Here is a 17,015-nt window from a genome sequence, read left to right as displayed (position 1 = left end):
TTGTTTCTTGTTAAGGGCGATTGATCTGAAATTAATTTTTGTTAAATCCAAAATTTATTTAGAACTGTTCTTTATTTATTTTGATTTAATGGACTGTTCGAACCTGGAGATCGCAATGCAGATTTGGCGCAGATGGTCTGCGCACCCATTTTCCTTTTCTATTCAATTCGATATGTAAATATTTTTTTTGTTTTTTTAGACTGAATGTATTGGATTTGATCAAGAATGCAATTAATTAATAGAAATAGGATTTGAAGGAAGAAGAAGGCGGCGCTGGAGGTTTGCAGATGGAGAAATCGTTCTCTGCGATTTGCAGTTTGTGAAACTGCAACTCTAGTGATTAGCCTCTGTTTTGCAGGTGGTGCGAACAATCCATAATTGATTTGTGATTGCATAAAATCAAATTCTTTAATTTCAGATCTTTCATGAATTAATTATTGATTTGAAAATCAGTTTTGGACCATTTCGGACCAGATTGGACCAAAACTGTTTGGACCGAATCTTGGGGTTCGAAAGGGACTGTTTTTTAGTCCACTTTTTTCACACTTTCGTTCCAAATCGGATGTTCAATTACGGGGATTAATTTGGCCCACCTGTAAAGCCCAATTTTAAAAGGTTAAACTACCAAAGCCCACACTTGTGAGAAAAGCTGTATGGGCCGAACTACTAACTGCGATTCAACCCATACACCTAGTAGATATTAATTGTTAATGCTTTAGGTTTTTAAATGGACTATTCGATGGGCTTTACAACAGTTAATTGATTGGATCAATTCTTCTTTTACATGTGATGTTTGGATGTATGATGTGCTGCGACCATGGGCCATAAGCACTTGGCCCTTGTTAACTCGTTAGTGGCTCTTGCGCACACCATGGCTGAATGCACATCATTGCCATGGTGTCCCTTAAGGTCATTGGATGACCCCTCTCTACTTGGTGGGCCCCACAATTCTGAAAAAGGGATGTGTACGAAACTCCTAGCCGATTGAGGCCCACCAGAAATCTGGCTTTATGAAAGTCAGTGGGAGCCATTTTGGTTTGACCTAAATTAGAACTAGGGTGTAATTTTGTTCCCTCCAAGCAAATATGAGTGCGTGTGATAGGGAGATCCATTTGATGGACTCTCTAAAGGCCTTCCGTCATTAGCACAATGATGGGTCCATCAGTAATGAGGAAACACACCATAAAATTGGGTTATCCATTTGCTATTGGATCTGTTAGAGTGTTTCATTAGATGATAAGGGCGTCATAGACCGATGTGGGAGGGGCTTCACCAGAAAATGGAAACTCTCTCACGGTACCTTGGTGTAACCTGAATATGATGGGTGTGCACTCACTGGACAGAAAGATTTACCTGAAAACGGCTTTGAACCTTATCTGATAGAGGCCAAAGGGAAACTCATCTGTTGAGTAGATATGATCCGTCACAGAAAGGTGGTGGGGTTATGCAGCTGAAACAGTTGGCTTCACGCACCCTATGTGATTTCCCTCATTTCCAGAGACATTTTGTCGTCTTCGTCACTGAGAAGGGAGGGAAAATCTTAGAGATGAATAAATGAGAATGGAACATAGATTAAAAGCCATATCTATGTAGGTAACATGAATCAAACTAAGGTTGTGGTCTAATGTCTTTGCTGTTTTATCAGAAAATGGCAAACGATCAATTTGCAAAGCTTCTAGACGATAACAAGCTTAAGGGCCCAAACTATGCCGACTGGTATAGAAATTATGCTGGTCCTAACTTCTGAAAAATTAGATAAGGTGGTGAAAAGTCCTGCCCCGGAATGTCTGGGTGATAGGGGTTCTGAGGCCCGTAGGAAGGAATACCAAGATTGGGAGGATAAGAACTTCCTAGCCTGCTGCTTTGTCATTGCCTCATTAGACAACTCAATACAGAGGCAGTTCGATCGGATCGAACTAGCCAAGGACATATTGGACAGTCTAAGAACAATGTATGAAGAGCAGAACCGTTCTACTCGATAGAAGGTCCTGAAATTGTTCATGACCGCGCAAATGTCCAAGGAGCAGAACGTTCATGACCATTGTTTTCGAATGATGGGATACATTAACGAACTTGAAACTCTTGGATCTGGGCTAGATCTTGGCACGCAAGTGGATGCCATCCTCAATTTTTTGCCCTCTTCCTTCAATGCGTTCACTATGAACTACAATATGAATAAGCTGAATGTCAGCGTCCAGCAACTCAACAATATGTTGCAGAGGGCTGAGGATCTTTTAAAGAAGGATGAGCCTGTGGTTATGTTTGCTGAAGCTAACAAATCGGGCAAGAAAAAGAGAAAGGCAAAGAAGCCCCAGAAGAAAGCTGCCAAACCCAAGAAGTAGAAGAAAAACAAGGCATCTGATGTCTATTACTTCTGCAAACAGACCGGCCACTAGAAGAGGAACTGTCCTGCCTTCCTGGAATCTAAGAAAGGTAACATCGAAACTTGTGTCATAGAAACTAATATGTTAGTTACTTCTGTGTCTTGGTGTTGACTCTGGGGCTTGGGTCCCACACCATACAAAGAAGCCCAACTGGGTAGCAGATTGGAAATTGGTTAAACACTGAACACTTAATGGGCCAAAAGCCCATTTCGAATTGGGCTGATATGATCACCAGTTCATGGGGCGAATCTGAGATTAATGTTAGTAAAAGGATTGGGTTTTTGACCTTATCCACTCCAAGAGACCAAATTCAAATTAGATTTGAATCTGGTAATCTCCTGATAAGATCATGAGTTAATTTTTGGATTGGGATAACTCCCAAAAATATGGGGAGGTTTCTTAATCAAGAAGAATGAGGAGAAAACCCTAGAAGAAATATCAGATTTTGAACTAGGGGGTTTGAGCAAGCAAGAAACACATCCTACAAACTGAGATTTGATCTCTCACAGTCTCTAGAGAGAAGAGACAGTTCTGCCCTCTTCGTCCCTGGACTTCTCCTCCTTCAGCCACCGCCACTCCCTGTTGGAAGATTGGATCTTTGCAGCAACAGGAAGTTAAGAAATCAGTTCTTGACAATAGTCTTGCAAGAAAGACAAAAGGATTCAGTGTTCAAGGTTTCCAGAGGGTTCTTGTGAAGAATCCTGTGTGTAGGACGCACCTTGCTGGTTCTGTTTAATCCACAGCTGTGTCATCTTCAGAAGGAGCGGATCTTGGTTTCTTTTTTGGGCGTGAACACCAACTTTGGGAGATATTATTTTTTCGGATCAGGTATAATCCTTCCTGTTTCCTTTTGGTTCAGATCTGGTTTGTTTGTGGTTCAAGTAGGATACTTGAATAATGTATTCTAAATTTAGGGAATATTCCCAGTTGGAAGAAGGTAGGAATTTTTTTTTTGAAATTCGCCCTCCTTTCCACATAGGTTCAAATCTTGAACCAAAAGAAAATCAGATATAACCCTGCGCAGATGAACAGAAAATGTTCTACCAAGATCTGCGTGGATTGCTTTCTTTTTTTTTTTTCTTTCAAGAAATGGTTTCTTATTAAGGGCATTTGATCTGAAATTATTTTTGTTAAATTCAAAAATTTATTTAGAATTGTTCTTCATTTATTTTTTATTTAATGGACTGTTTAAACCTAGAGATCGCAGTGCAGATTTGGCGCAGATAGTCTGCGCACCCTTTTTTTTCCTTTTATTATTATTCAGTCTGTAAATATTTTTTTTTATTTTTGTAGACTGAATGTATAGGATTTGATCAAGAATGTAATTAATTAATAGAAATAGGATTTAAGTTTTTTATTTATTTTCTTGATTAAAGAAGAAGGAAGAAGATGGCGGCGTTGGAGATTTGCAGATGGAGAAATCGCATACTGCGATTTACAGTTTATGAAATTGTAACTTTTGTGATTAACCTCTGTTTTTCAGGTGGTACGAATAGTCCATATTTTGATTTGTGATTGTCTAAAATAAAAAATTATTAATTTCAGATCTTTCTTGAATTAATTCTTGAATTGAAAATCAATTTTGGACCATTTTAGACTAGATTGGACCAAAACTGTTTGGACCGAATTTGAGATTCGAAAGGGGCTGTTTTTCAATCAATATTTCTCACACTGATTATTCCAAATATGATGTTCAATTACAGGGATTAATTCGGCCCACCTGTAAAGCCTACTTTTAAAGAGTTAAAACTACAAAAGCCCATAATTGTGAGAAAAGCTGTGTGGGCTGAACTGCTAACTGATATTCAGCCTATACACCTAGTAGACATTAATTGTTAATGCTTTAGGTTTTTAAATGGGCTATTCGATGGGCTTTACATCAGTTAATTGATTGGATCAATTCTTCCTTTACATGTGATGTTTGGATGTATGATGTGCTGCAACCATGGGCCATAAGCACTTGGCCCCTATTAACTCGTTAGTGGCTCTTGCGCACACCATGGCTGAATGCACATCATTGCCATGGTGTCCCTTAAGGTCATTGGATGACCAATCTCTACTTGGTGGGCCCCACAACCCCGAAAAAGGGATGCATATGGAACCCCTAGCCGATTGAGGCCCACCGGAAATCTAGCTTTATGAAAGTCAGTGGGAGCCATTTTACTTTGACCTAAATTAGAACTAGGGCATAATTTTGTTCCCTCCAAGAAAATATGAGTGCGTGTGATAGGGAGATCCATTTGATGGACTCTCTAAAGGCCTTCCATCATTAGCACAATGATGGGTCCATCAGTAATGAGGAAACACACCATAAAATTGGGCTATCCATTTGCTGTTGGATCTGTTAGAGTGTTTCATTAGATGATAAGGGCGTCATAGACCGATGTGGGAGGGGCTTCACCAGAAAATGGGAACTCTCTCACGGTACCTTGGCGTAACCTGAATATGATGGGTGTGCACTCACTAGATAGAAAGGTTTTCTAGAAAATGGCTCTGAATCTTATTTGACAGGGCCAAAGGGATGAAAGAATGGTAGGATCCATCTAATGGATGCCATAAAGGTTGCGGAATGGGTGGGCGAATTTCAAAAATTTCCTACCTTCTCTCAACTGGGAATCATATTCCCTAAGTTTAGAATACAATATTCAAGGATCCTACTTGAACCATAATCAAACCAGATTTGTACCAAAAGATAAATTGGAGGAATATACCTGATCCGGAGAAGCAGTATCTCCCAAAGTTGGTGTTCACGCCCAAAGAATACTCCAAGATCCGTTCCTGCTGAAGATGACACAACTGTGAATGGAACAGAATCAGCAGGGTGCATCCTACACACTGGATCCTTCACAAGAATCCTCTGGAAGTACTAAACACTGAATCTTTTTCAGTCTTTTTTGCAAGACTGATGTCAAGAACAGATTTCTTGACTTTCTTTTCTGCAAAGATCTAATCTTGCAATGGCAGATGGCGGCGGCAGGCGGAGATCTCCAAAACCAAAAAGGCTGAACTGCTTTTTCTCTTTTTTCTGGAGAGTATGAGTGAGATCTGATCTCAATTCGCAGGAGATATCCTATACCTCTTCAAGGTGGTTCGAAATCTCCTCCTTTCTTCTTGATTAAGAAACCTCCTTTTTAGGAGTTATCCCAATCCAAATCAGTATTTGGATAGGGGATAATCTTAATCCTTTCTGCAGATAGAGTTAGCTTACTCCTGATCTTATCAAGAGGTTCCAAATTCAAATCTAATTTGAATTTGGTCTCTAAGAGTGGATAAGACTAAAGGCCCAATCCTTTTACTAACTTTAATCTCAAATTCGCCTCATGGATGGGTGATCATATCAGCCCACCTCGAAATGGGCTTTTGGCCCATTAAGTGTTCAGTGTCTAATTACTTTCCAATCTGCTGCCCAGTTGGGCTTCTTTGTATGGCGTGGGACCCAAGCATTGATCTACACACCAGCCACATGGGTTCGGCCCAACCTTTAATACAAGGCCCAGCCGAATTCACTGAAAAACTCAATGAACCCCTTGAGTCCATCATATGGACCCTATGGGCCCAACACTTACATTAAGTGGTCCCTGGGCCAAGCCATCTTATAAAAACCTAGGGACTGTGGGCAGATGCAAGATTAGCCCATCAGGTATTATCCTCAATGGTCTTACACTTAACCTCTCAGCCCTTAATGATCAAGCACTGCCCGACAAGAGAGGACCTCTCCCTCGGCTGCAAAGAACAGTGCCGCACTCTCCTCTCACATGGATCCCGGGAATTAAAACCATTTGCAAACAATTCAAAACCATACATATATATATAAATATATTAATTTTGCAAAACAAAATTCTAACGATTGAAATCAACTGCCGGCAGTTTGGTTTCCATCAGAGAGAGTGCATTCCCGATCATTCATTACCCTTTGTCCGACAAAGTGGCTGATTCTGTCACTATGATCACCCACTCAGATGAATTCTCAAACTGCCCCAACATACCCAGGTTTTGATCCCCGCTAAGGATCTCACTGATTGGCATATCAAAGGCAGCCTGATCCAACACCTAGTGAAATGTCATAATCGAGTCTAGGGGTCAGGTGTAACTTTCCAGTTTTGCCCATCTATCTCCAAGGTCCCGGGCAATACTGGAAATCTGGTCCGGTTCAAGGATTCAAGTAATCCCATACTGCATGTGCCTCGGGTCTTACCCTGGTGGCTGAGACAGGCCATCCCAACACTTGGTGGAACACCAGTATCAGCTTTGGCAGGATAAATCTCCCCAGACTTATCCAACGGCTGTGAACATTTAAAACTAACATGAGTCTCTATAAATGTCCAGTTTTAGGGTTTTACACAGAATTAAACCAAACAACATGAATCAAACATGCACTTTATTTATTTCGACTAAATAACAAAAGTACATCAAATCAGATTGAAGCTAAGGGCACACAAAACTGTCTAACAAGGGAAACTCATCTGATGAGTGGATATGATCCATCACAGAAAGGTGGTGGGGTTATGCAGCTGAAACAATTGGCTTCACGCACCCTATGTGATTTCCCACATTTCTAGAGACATTCCGTCATCTCCATCACTGAGAAGGGAGGGAAAATCTTAGAGATGAATAAATGGGAAAGGACCATAGATTAAAAACCATATCTATGTAGGTAACATGAATCAAATTAAGGTTGTGGACTAATGTCTTTGCTGTTTTATCAGAAAATGACAAACGGTCAATTTGCAAAGCTTCTATACGATAACAAGCTTAAGGGCCAAAACTATGCCGACTGGTATAGAAATCTTATGGTGGTCCTAACTTCTGAAAAGTTAGATAATGTGGTAAAAAATCCTGCCCCGGAACGTCCGGGTGATAGGGCTTCTGAGGCCCGTAGGAGGGACTACCAAGATTGGGAGGATAAGAACTCCCTAGTTCGCTGCTTTGTCATTGCCTCATTAGACAACTCAATGTAGAGACAGTTCGATCAGATCAAACTAGCCAAGGACATATTTGACAGTTTAAAGACAATGTATGAAGAGCAGAACTGTTTTACTCGACAGAAGGTTTTGAAATTGTTCATTACCGCGCAGATGTCCAAGGGGTAGAAAGTTCATGACCATTGTCTTCGGATGATGGGCTGCATTAACGAACTCGAAGGCCTTGGATCCGGGCTAGATCTTGGCACACAAGTGGATGCCATCCTGAATTCTTTGCCCTCTTCCTTCAATGCGTTCACAATGAGCTATAACATGAATAAGTTGAATGTCAGCGTCCAGGAACTCAGCAATATGTTGCAGAAGGCCGAGGATCTACTAAAGAAGGATGAGCCGGTGGTTATGATTGCTGAAGCTAACAAATCAGGCAAGAAAAAGAGAAAGGCAAAGAAGCCCTAGAAGAAAGCTGCCAAACCCAAGAAGTAGAAGAAGAACAAGGCATCTGATGTCTGTCACTTCTGCAAGCAGACCGGCCACTGAAAGAGGAACTGTCCTACCTACCTGGAATCTAAGAAAGGTAACGTCGAAACTTGTGTCATAGAAACTAATATGTTAGTTACTTCTGTGTCCTGGTGTGTTGACTCTGGGGCTTCAACTCATGCGTGTAACTCACTGCAGGGGTTCAAAGTTAGCAGGAGATTGAGTGAAGGCGAAGTGACACTGTTTTTGGGAACGACTGCAAGTGTTGCAGTTGTGGCAATTGGAACCATAGAATTAGTTTTTAGAGAATGAGTGCTTGTATTAAATATTGTCTTTATGTACAGAACTTGAGAAGAAATTTAATTTCTGTTTCTAAGTTGTGTGCTGATAGATATATTGTTTATTTTAGTAATATGATTACTGTTAAACGGAATAACAAATTCATCGCATGCGAAGAACTAGAGAACGGTCTCTATGTTCTACATCCTTCTCTGGAAACTAACTTAACCGAAACTACGTCGGTCAATAATCCGAAGAAAAGAAATCGTGATACAGTAAATCCCACGTGCCTCAGGCATTACCGACTTGGCCACATCGGTGTTGACCAAATCATAAGGCTGGTAAAGGATGGTCCTTTGGATTTTCTAACTATAGAAGATCTTCCCACTTGTGAGCTTTGCCTTCAAGGTAAGATGACTAAGCGACCATTTGACGATAAGCCTGAAAGATCTGCAGGCACACTTAACCTAATATATACTAATGTATGTGGTTCCCTGAGTGTTAGGACACGAAATCAACACGTGTATTTCCTCACCTTTACATATGATTTTTCACAATATGGTTCGTGTACCTAATGAGACACAAGTCTGAGTCATTTGAAGAGTTCAAAGAATTCAGACAGGAAGTCAAGAAACAGTTAGGGAGAGAAGTTAAGGCCCTTCAATCAGATCGATGTGGTGAGTATCTCTCTGACGAATTCAGGGACTACTTAAAGGTCAACGGGATAGTGTTACAATTAGCTCCTCCTACCACACCTCAACTCAACGGTGTGGTGTGGTCACTTCTCGTCCACTCAGAATTGCCCACATCCTTTTGGGGATATGCATTAGAGACTACTGTCTACGTACTGAATAGGGTTCCAACCAAATCGGTTCCAAAGACTCCCTATGAACTGTGGACCGGAAGGAAACTAAGTGTGAGACATCGGTCTATGACGAGCTTTCCAACTTTTCAAAACTACCTGACTCGGGGAGGTGATTGTTCCATTGAAAATCAACCCATTATGAGCCTTCTAAATCTCCCAGCAGAAAACCGAGAAAGCCTAGATCCAGTCATGTCCATTTGGTGTTCCATGTTGTTGGGCCAGAAGCGTAAAAAACTAATTTGCAAATGAGTCATGGTCTATCCCCTCTGTATGCATTGCTAGGTTGCTAGCAAACCTGATAGCCCTAACAAAATTACATTTAAGGAGAACATGAACTATTGATTCCCCCTCCTCTCCACATCGAGGACACATAGCCGAGATCCTAGGCCCTTTCTTAGCAAATAACTACTGGACTGTTAGAGCATTAAAGATAGCTTGCCACAAAAAAACATTTATTTTATTTTATTTTATTTTTTTGGGGGCGGGGGTGTTAGACAGTTTTGTATGCCCTTAGCTTCAATTAAAAAGGGGGCGAATTTTGAGATGGATCAGCTGATAGGATTGGGCCTAGACCCTATCCACTTAGAGAGTCCAAGATCTAAATAAGATTTAGATCTGGAAGCCTCCTAATTATATTAGGAGATGGCTGATCTGATCTGCAGATAAGATAAGGGTTATCCCTTATCACTTAAAGGGACTTCTAATGCAAATATGATTTGGATCAGCAACTCCTAATGGGATTAGAAGCTGATCCCTTTAAGATTATGAAAGGAGAAAGGGGCGGCAACTATGATTGATTGATGTTCAATTCTCTTAAGAGCCGAAATCACAAGAAGAGAGAATTCTGCACCCTACGAATACTCTCTTGCCGCCTCCTTCCTACAGCCGCCACCCCCAGTTGTTCGATCTCCTACTCTCTACAGGAGTAATCAAGATTTGATCTTGATACCAATCTTTTGGGGAAAAGATTGATTGGTGCTGTATTCACAAGCCAACCTGTTGATTCTTGCGAAGGGTCAAGTTCTTTTGGAAGAACATTGTTGATTCTGCTCCATCCTGCACTGCGCCATTTTCAGTGGGAACAGATTTTGGATCATTCCTTGGGCATGAACACCTCCATTGGGAGATATTATTTCTTCGTATCAGGTACATCCTCCCTCCTACTCCTTTTGGATTAGATTTAGTTTGGTTAATGGTTCAAGATTGATCCTTGAAAAATATGTTTTTCTAAAATTGGTAATTCGATTCCCTACGAAGATGGGAGAAATTTTTGAAATTCGCCCAGTCCATTCCGCAAGATTTGGGTGTCCATTGATGGATATCCTATCCCTTCAATGGTATCAGAGCCAGGTTCAAATCTTGAACCAATTTGCTTTAGATCTGAACCTGCGCAAATCGACAGAAGGCGTTCTACCCGATTTGCGCAGATATGGGTTTTGAGAAATTTATTCCCAAAATTAATGGGTGAATAATCTGAAATTAATTTTATATAAATCTGATTATTATTTAGAATTGTTCTTTATGATTTATTTGATTTATGGGCTGTTTGTACAAGAGGAGATCGAAATCTTGATTTGCACAGGGAACCTACGGTTTTGTAGTTTTAGATTATTTTGTTACATTTGGTCTGTAAAATAATATATATATATATATATTTATTTATTTATTTATTTTTTTTAGACTGAATGTATAGGTATTCGATATGATGTAATCATTATTAGAAATATGATTTCTATTTATTTTTATTTTTGGATTGAAGATGGTGGCGTAGAAAAGGAGATTTCGCAGAGAAGAAGATTTTGCAGATGGGAGAAATAGAATCTGCGATTTGTAGTTTATGAAACTGCAAACTGTGATCTAACCTCTGTTTTGTAGGATGGATTGTGCAAACAACCCTGATTGATTGATTCTTGATTTTTTTTATTAGTATTTAATTTTAGATTATTTTCTTGAATTAAAGATTTAATTAAAGATCAAACCCTAGACCCATTCGAACCAAGATTGGTTCAAACTGTTTGGACCGAAGGCTGAAAGTCAACCCCTTTTTTCCCACTAATGGGCCTGAGGATTGATATGTAATTAAATGGTTGATTCAACCCAACCTGTAAAGGCCTAGTTTTAAATAGTTAAAACTGCTAAAAGCCCACTTGACACTCAAAACTATATGGGCTGAACCATTCGACCCATATACCTAGATAATATTAATGGTTAATATTATGGATTTAAAATGGGCTTCAAATGGGCCTTATAGATAATTAATTGATTGTTTCAATTTATCCCTGCATGAGATGTATGGATGTGTGATGTGCTACGTACATGGGCCATAAGTGCTTGGCCCATGCCCAATCGATAGTGGCTCTTGTGCACATCATCGCTGAATGCACATCATTGCCATGGTGTCCCTTTTAGTCATTGGATGACCTCCCTCAGTGGTGGGCCCCACACCTCATCAATAGGTTACTTGCGGAACCCAAGCCGATTAAGGCCCACATAAATCTGACTTTATGAAAATCAGTGGGGGCCACTTTGGTTTGACCTAGATCAAAGTAGGGTGTAATTAACTGTTCCCTCCAACTAATATGAGTGCATATGATAGGGAGATTCATATGTTGAACTCTCTAAAGGCCTTCCATCATTAGCATGAGGATGGGTCATTCAGTAATGAGGAAACACACCAGAAAATGGGCTATCCATTTGCTGTTGGGCTTATCTAAGTGTTTTATAAGATGATAGGGGCGTCATAGACCGCTGTGGGAGGGGCTTCACCAGAAAATGAGAACTCTGTCACGGTACCTTGGCGTTCACGAATATGATGGGTAAACACTCACTGGACAGAAAGGCTTACCTAAGAACGGCTCTAAACCTTGTCTGACAGAGGCCAAAGGGAAAACTCATATGATGAGTGGATGTGATCCTCAACAGAAAGGTGGTGGGGTTATGCACCCTATGTGATTTCCCACATTTCCAGAGACAACCCGTAGTCTCCGTCACTGAGAAAGGAGGAAAATCTCAGAGATGAATAAACGGAAATGGAACGTAGATTAGAATCCATATCTATGTAATGAATATGAATCAAATTAGGTTGTGGACTGATGTTTGCTCTTTTATCAGAAAATGGGAAACAGATCATTTGCAAAGTTTCTTGACGACAACAAGCTTAAGGGCCCCAACTATGCCGACTGGTACAAGAACCTTATGCTGGTCCTAGCTTCTGAAAAGATAGACAAAGTGGCAAAGAATCCTGCCCCAGAGCGTCCGGGCGATAGGGCTTCTGAGGCTTGAAGGAGAGACTATCAGGAATGGGAGGAGAAAAACTCCCTTGCCTGGTGTTACATCATTGCCTCATTGGACAACCCAATACAGAGGCATTTCGATTAGATCAAATTTGCCAAGGACATATTGGATAGTCTCAGGACGATGTATGAAGAGCAGAATCTTTCTACTCGACAAAAGGTCTTGAAGTAGTTCATGACCACACAAATGATCCAGGACCAAGAAGTTCACGACCATTGTCTTCGGATGATGGGATACATCAATGAACTGGAGGCTCTTGGATCCGGGCTGGACCTTGCGACCCAGATAGATTCTATCCTTAATTCTTTGCCTCATTCCTTTAATCCGTTCATTATGAATTATAACATGAACAAGTTGAATGTCAGCTTGCAAGAGCTCAGTAATATGTTGCAAAGAGCTGAAGAACTGATTAGAAAGGATGAGCCTGTAGCTATGCTTGTTGAAGCTAGCAAGACAGGCAAGAGAAAGAGGAAGGCAAAGAAGCCTCGGAAGAAAGCCACTAAGGGTAAGAAGCAGAAGAAAGACAAAGCATCAGATGCCTGTCACTTCTGCAAGAAGACCGACCATTGGAAAAGGAACTGTCCTGCCTACCTGGAATCCAAGAAAGGTAATTTTGAAACTTGTGTTATAGAAACCAATTTATTGGTAGCTTCTGTGTCCTGGTGTATTGACTCTGGGGATTCAACTCATGCGTGTAACTCACTGTAGGGGTTCAAGGTAAGCAGAAGGCTGAGTGAAGGAAAAGTCACACTCTACTTGGGGACTACTGCAACTGTTGCAGCCGCGGCCATAGGAACCGTGGAGTTATTTTTTAGAGAAGGAACAATTGTACTGAAAGATTGTCTTTATGTACAAAATTTAAGGATAAATTTGATTTCTGTCTCAAAACTATTTGCAGATGATTATTCTGTTTTCTTTAGTAATACGATTACTATTTAAAGAAATAACATATTCATCGCATACAGGGAACTAGAGAACGGTCTCTATGTTCTACATCCTTCTCTAGAAATTAACATAACCAAAACTACGTTGGCTGAAATCCCCAAGAAGAGAGCCCATGATACAGTTAATCCCATGTGTCTGTGGCATTACTGACTTGGTCACATCGGTGTTGACCGAATCACAAAGTTGGTAAAGGATGGTCTTTTGGATTTTCTAACTGTAGAAGATCTTCCCACCTGTGAGCCTTGCTTACAAGGCAAGTTGACGAAACGACCATTTAACGTTAAGCCTGAAAGATGTACAGGCAAACTTGACCTAATACATACTGATTTATGAGGTCCCCTGAGTGTTAGGACATGAAATCAACACGTGGGCGATGCTTAAATCCATTAGGGTTGAGACCTTTAAAGCTCATCTGGTGGCAAAATGGTACACTTAGAAAGAGGACATCAATTATGAGGAAACCTTTTCGCCTGTGGCCATTCTTAAATCCATTAGGATCCTTTTAGCTGTAGCTGTTGAGGGGATAGGATATCCATCACATGGACGCCCAAAGATTGCGGAATAAGGGGGGCAAATTTAAAAAAATTTTCTCTCCCTTCAATTGGGAATCACATTCCCTATTTAGAAAATCATATTTTCAAAGATCATTCTTGAACCGTAAACTGAAACAGATCGGAACCAATAGGAGTAGGAAGGAATTATACCTGATACGGAGAAACAGTATCTCCCAATGGAGGTGTTCACGCCCAAGGAAGGATCCAAAATCTACTCCCATTGAATATGGCGCAGTATAGGATGGAGTAGAATCAGCAGTGTTTTTCCAAAAGAACTTGACCCTTCTCAAGAATCAACAGGATGGCTTGTGAGTATATCTCTAATCAATCTTTTCTCCAGAAGATTGGAATCAAGATCAAATCTTGATTACTCCTGTAGAGAGTAGGAGATCAAATTGCTGGAGGCGGCGACTACAGGAAGGAGGCGGCAAGAGAGTATTCGCAGGGTGCAGAAATCTCTCTTCTTGTGATTTTAACTCTGAAGAAAAGAGTATGTTTGTTGCATATCAAAAGGCTGGCGCCCCCTCCTCCTTTTATAGACTTAAAGGGATCAGCTCCTAATCCCATTAGGAGTTTTTGATCCAAATCATATTTGGATTAGAAGTCCCTTTAAGTGATGAGGGATAACCCTCATCTTATCTGTAGATCAGATCAGCCATCTCCTAATCTAATTAGGAGGCTTCCAAATCTAAATCTTATTTAGATCTTGAACTCTCTAAGTGGATAGGGTCTGGGCCCAATCCTATCTGCTGATCCATTTCAGAATTCACAATTTTTTAATTGACTGATCAAATCAGCCCAGTTCGAAATGGGTTTAAGGCCCATTTAAGGTTATGTACTCACTTAGCCTTCCAAACTGCTGCCCAGTTGGGCTTCCTTGTATAGTGTGGGACCCAAACATTGATCTACACATCAGCCACATGGGTTCGGCCCAGTTTTTAATACAAGGCCTGGCCGAATGCACTGTTATGGACAGTGCACCCCCTGAAACCCATCTTTTGGGCTCTATGGGCCCAACACTTACCCTAAGTGGTCCCTGGGCCAAGCCACCTTGTAACACCCAGGGACTGTGGGAGATACAAGATTAGCCCATCAGGTATTATTTTCAATGGTCTTACACTTAACTTCTCAACCCATAATGATCATACACTACCCAACAAGAGAGGACCTCTCCCTCGGCTGCAAGGAACAGTGTTGCACTCTCCACTTATATGGATCACGGGAATTAAAACCTTTTTGCAAACATTTTAGAAACCATAATATATACCTTTATATAAAATATATTTTGCAAAACAAATCTCAACGATTGAAATCGGCTGCCGGAAGTCTTGGTTTCCATCAGTGAGAGTGCATCCCTGATCATTACCTTTGTCCGACAAAGGAGCTGATCCTGTCAGTATGATCACCCACTCAGATGAATTCTTAGACTCTCCCAACATACCCAGGTTTTGACCCCGGTAACGATCTCACTGATTGGTACATCAAAGACAACCCATTCCGACACATAGTGCAGTATCATAATTGAGTCTAGGGGTCAGGTGTAACATTCCAATTTTGCCCATCAATCTCCAAGGTCCAAAGCAATACTGGAAATCTGGTCCTGTTCAAAGATTCAATTAATTCTACATTGTATGTTCCTAGGGTCTCACACCGGCAGTTGAGACAGGCCACCTCAACCGACTCGGTGGCACCATCGTGTCTGCATTGTCAGGATAGGTCTCCCAGACTGACCCACTGACTGTGAACATTCTAAACTAACATGGGTCTCATTAAGTGTCCAGTGTAAGGGTATTACACAGAAACATACCAAGGGAACATGAATCAAATATGCACTTTTATTCATTTACAATAATTTCATAAAGTACATCATCTTGATTGAAGATAAGGGCATACAAAGTACATCATTTTGATTGATGCACCCACTGAATATGGTTTGTGAATACAACTCCAATCAATCTTTTCTCCAAAAGATTGGTATCAAGATCAAATCTTGATTACTCCTGTAGAGAGTAGGAGATCTAACTACTAGAGGCGGCAGCTGCAGGAAGGAGGCAGCAAGAGAGTAGTCACAAGGTGTAGAATTCTCTCTTCTTGTGAATTCAGTTCTAAAGACAAGAATATGTTGGTTGCATATTGATGAGACTGAAAAAGAGGCGACAGCTGCAGGAAGGAAGTAGCAAGAGAGTATTCACAAGGTGCAGAATTCTCTCTTCTTGTGATTTCAGTTCTAAAGACAAGAGTATGTTGGTTGCATATTGATGAGACTGAAAAGAACCCTATTTTTGTCCCATAATTTTCATCCTTTTACACTACTTTAGCACTTAAATGCACTCATTACTCTTGTATTTCAATTCAGGGCAATAAAGAAGGCAATTGGAAGGAAATAGGCCAATTCGGGTGATTTTGCACAATTTCGGCGACAGTCAGTGATATGGGCTTAACTCACAAATCCGGACTCCGAATTGGGCAATTCAAGAAGCATTAGAAAGAAGAAAGAAAGGCCCACAACTTTTGTGTTTTGGGTTTTGACTGATCGGTCTGCATCGAGTACAAAACCAGGCCCGGAGTCGGAGCAAGTTCGCAGCCAAACCCATTTTACAGCTGAAGCCCAACTCGTAGAAGAACCTGAAAGCATCCCAAGTAGCAGAGCCCAACTCGGATGCAAGAGTCTAGTGTCCTAATTCGAATGTAATCTCCCAAGAGGGAGAGAGTCTTATTAGATCTAAACTTTGAATGTAATCCTATAAGGATAAGAAGGTTGGGGATTAGATAAGAGATAGGATAGGATCAAGACTCCCTAAAGATAAGATGATCTCTTAGAAAGAGTTGGAAAATAACCATCTCCTTTGGCTATATAAAGAGGGGGCAAACCAGCTCTAGCATCACTCATTCCAAGATCCAAGAGATCATCAAGAGGCCAAGAAGATCAAGGAAGCAGTTCGGCTATGGAGAAGAAAGGAATGGAGATTACGCAGATCATGAGTAGCTAAGCTTCTTTTTCTGGTTCAAGGGGGGAGGTTCGATTGTGTCATTGTGAGGTTTTGTAGTTACTTTAATTTCTTGCTTTCTAATTCAAGTATTCATTGATTCTTGTGCATATTTTTATTATATGTTGATGTTAATTAGTTTGACAAACTGAATTAATGTTGATTTTCCTATTACTATCCATGATTTCGGTGATCCATAATTGTCACGAATAATGGTACAAGTAGCAATTAGGTTGATATCTTTTTGGGTCAATTGTTCGTGACAGCCTTTGACCAACGTTTTATCATGGTTCAACCTAAAGGAATCG

The sequence above is a fragment of the Nelumbo lutea genome, chromosome 2 (assembly GCF_056320005.1).
Source record: "Nelumbo lutea isolate HS-2025 chromosome 2, American lotus-T2T, whole genome shotgun sequence".
NCBI lineage: Eukaryota > Viridiplantae > Streptophyta > Magnoliopsida > Proteales > Nelumbonaceae > Nelumbo > Nelumbo lutea.
This window is presented reverse-complemented; position numbering follows the sequence as displayed.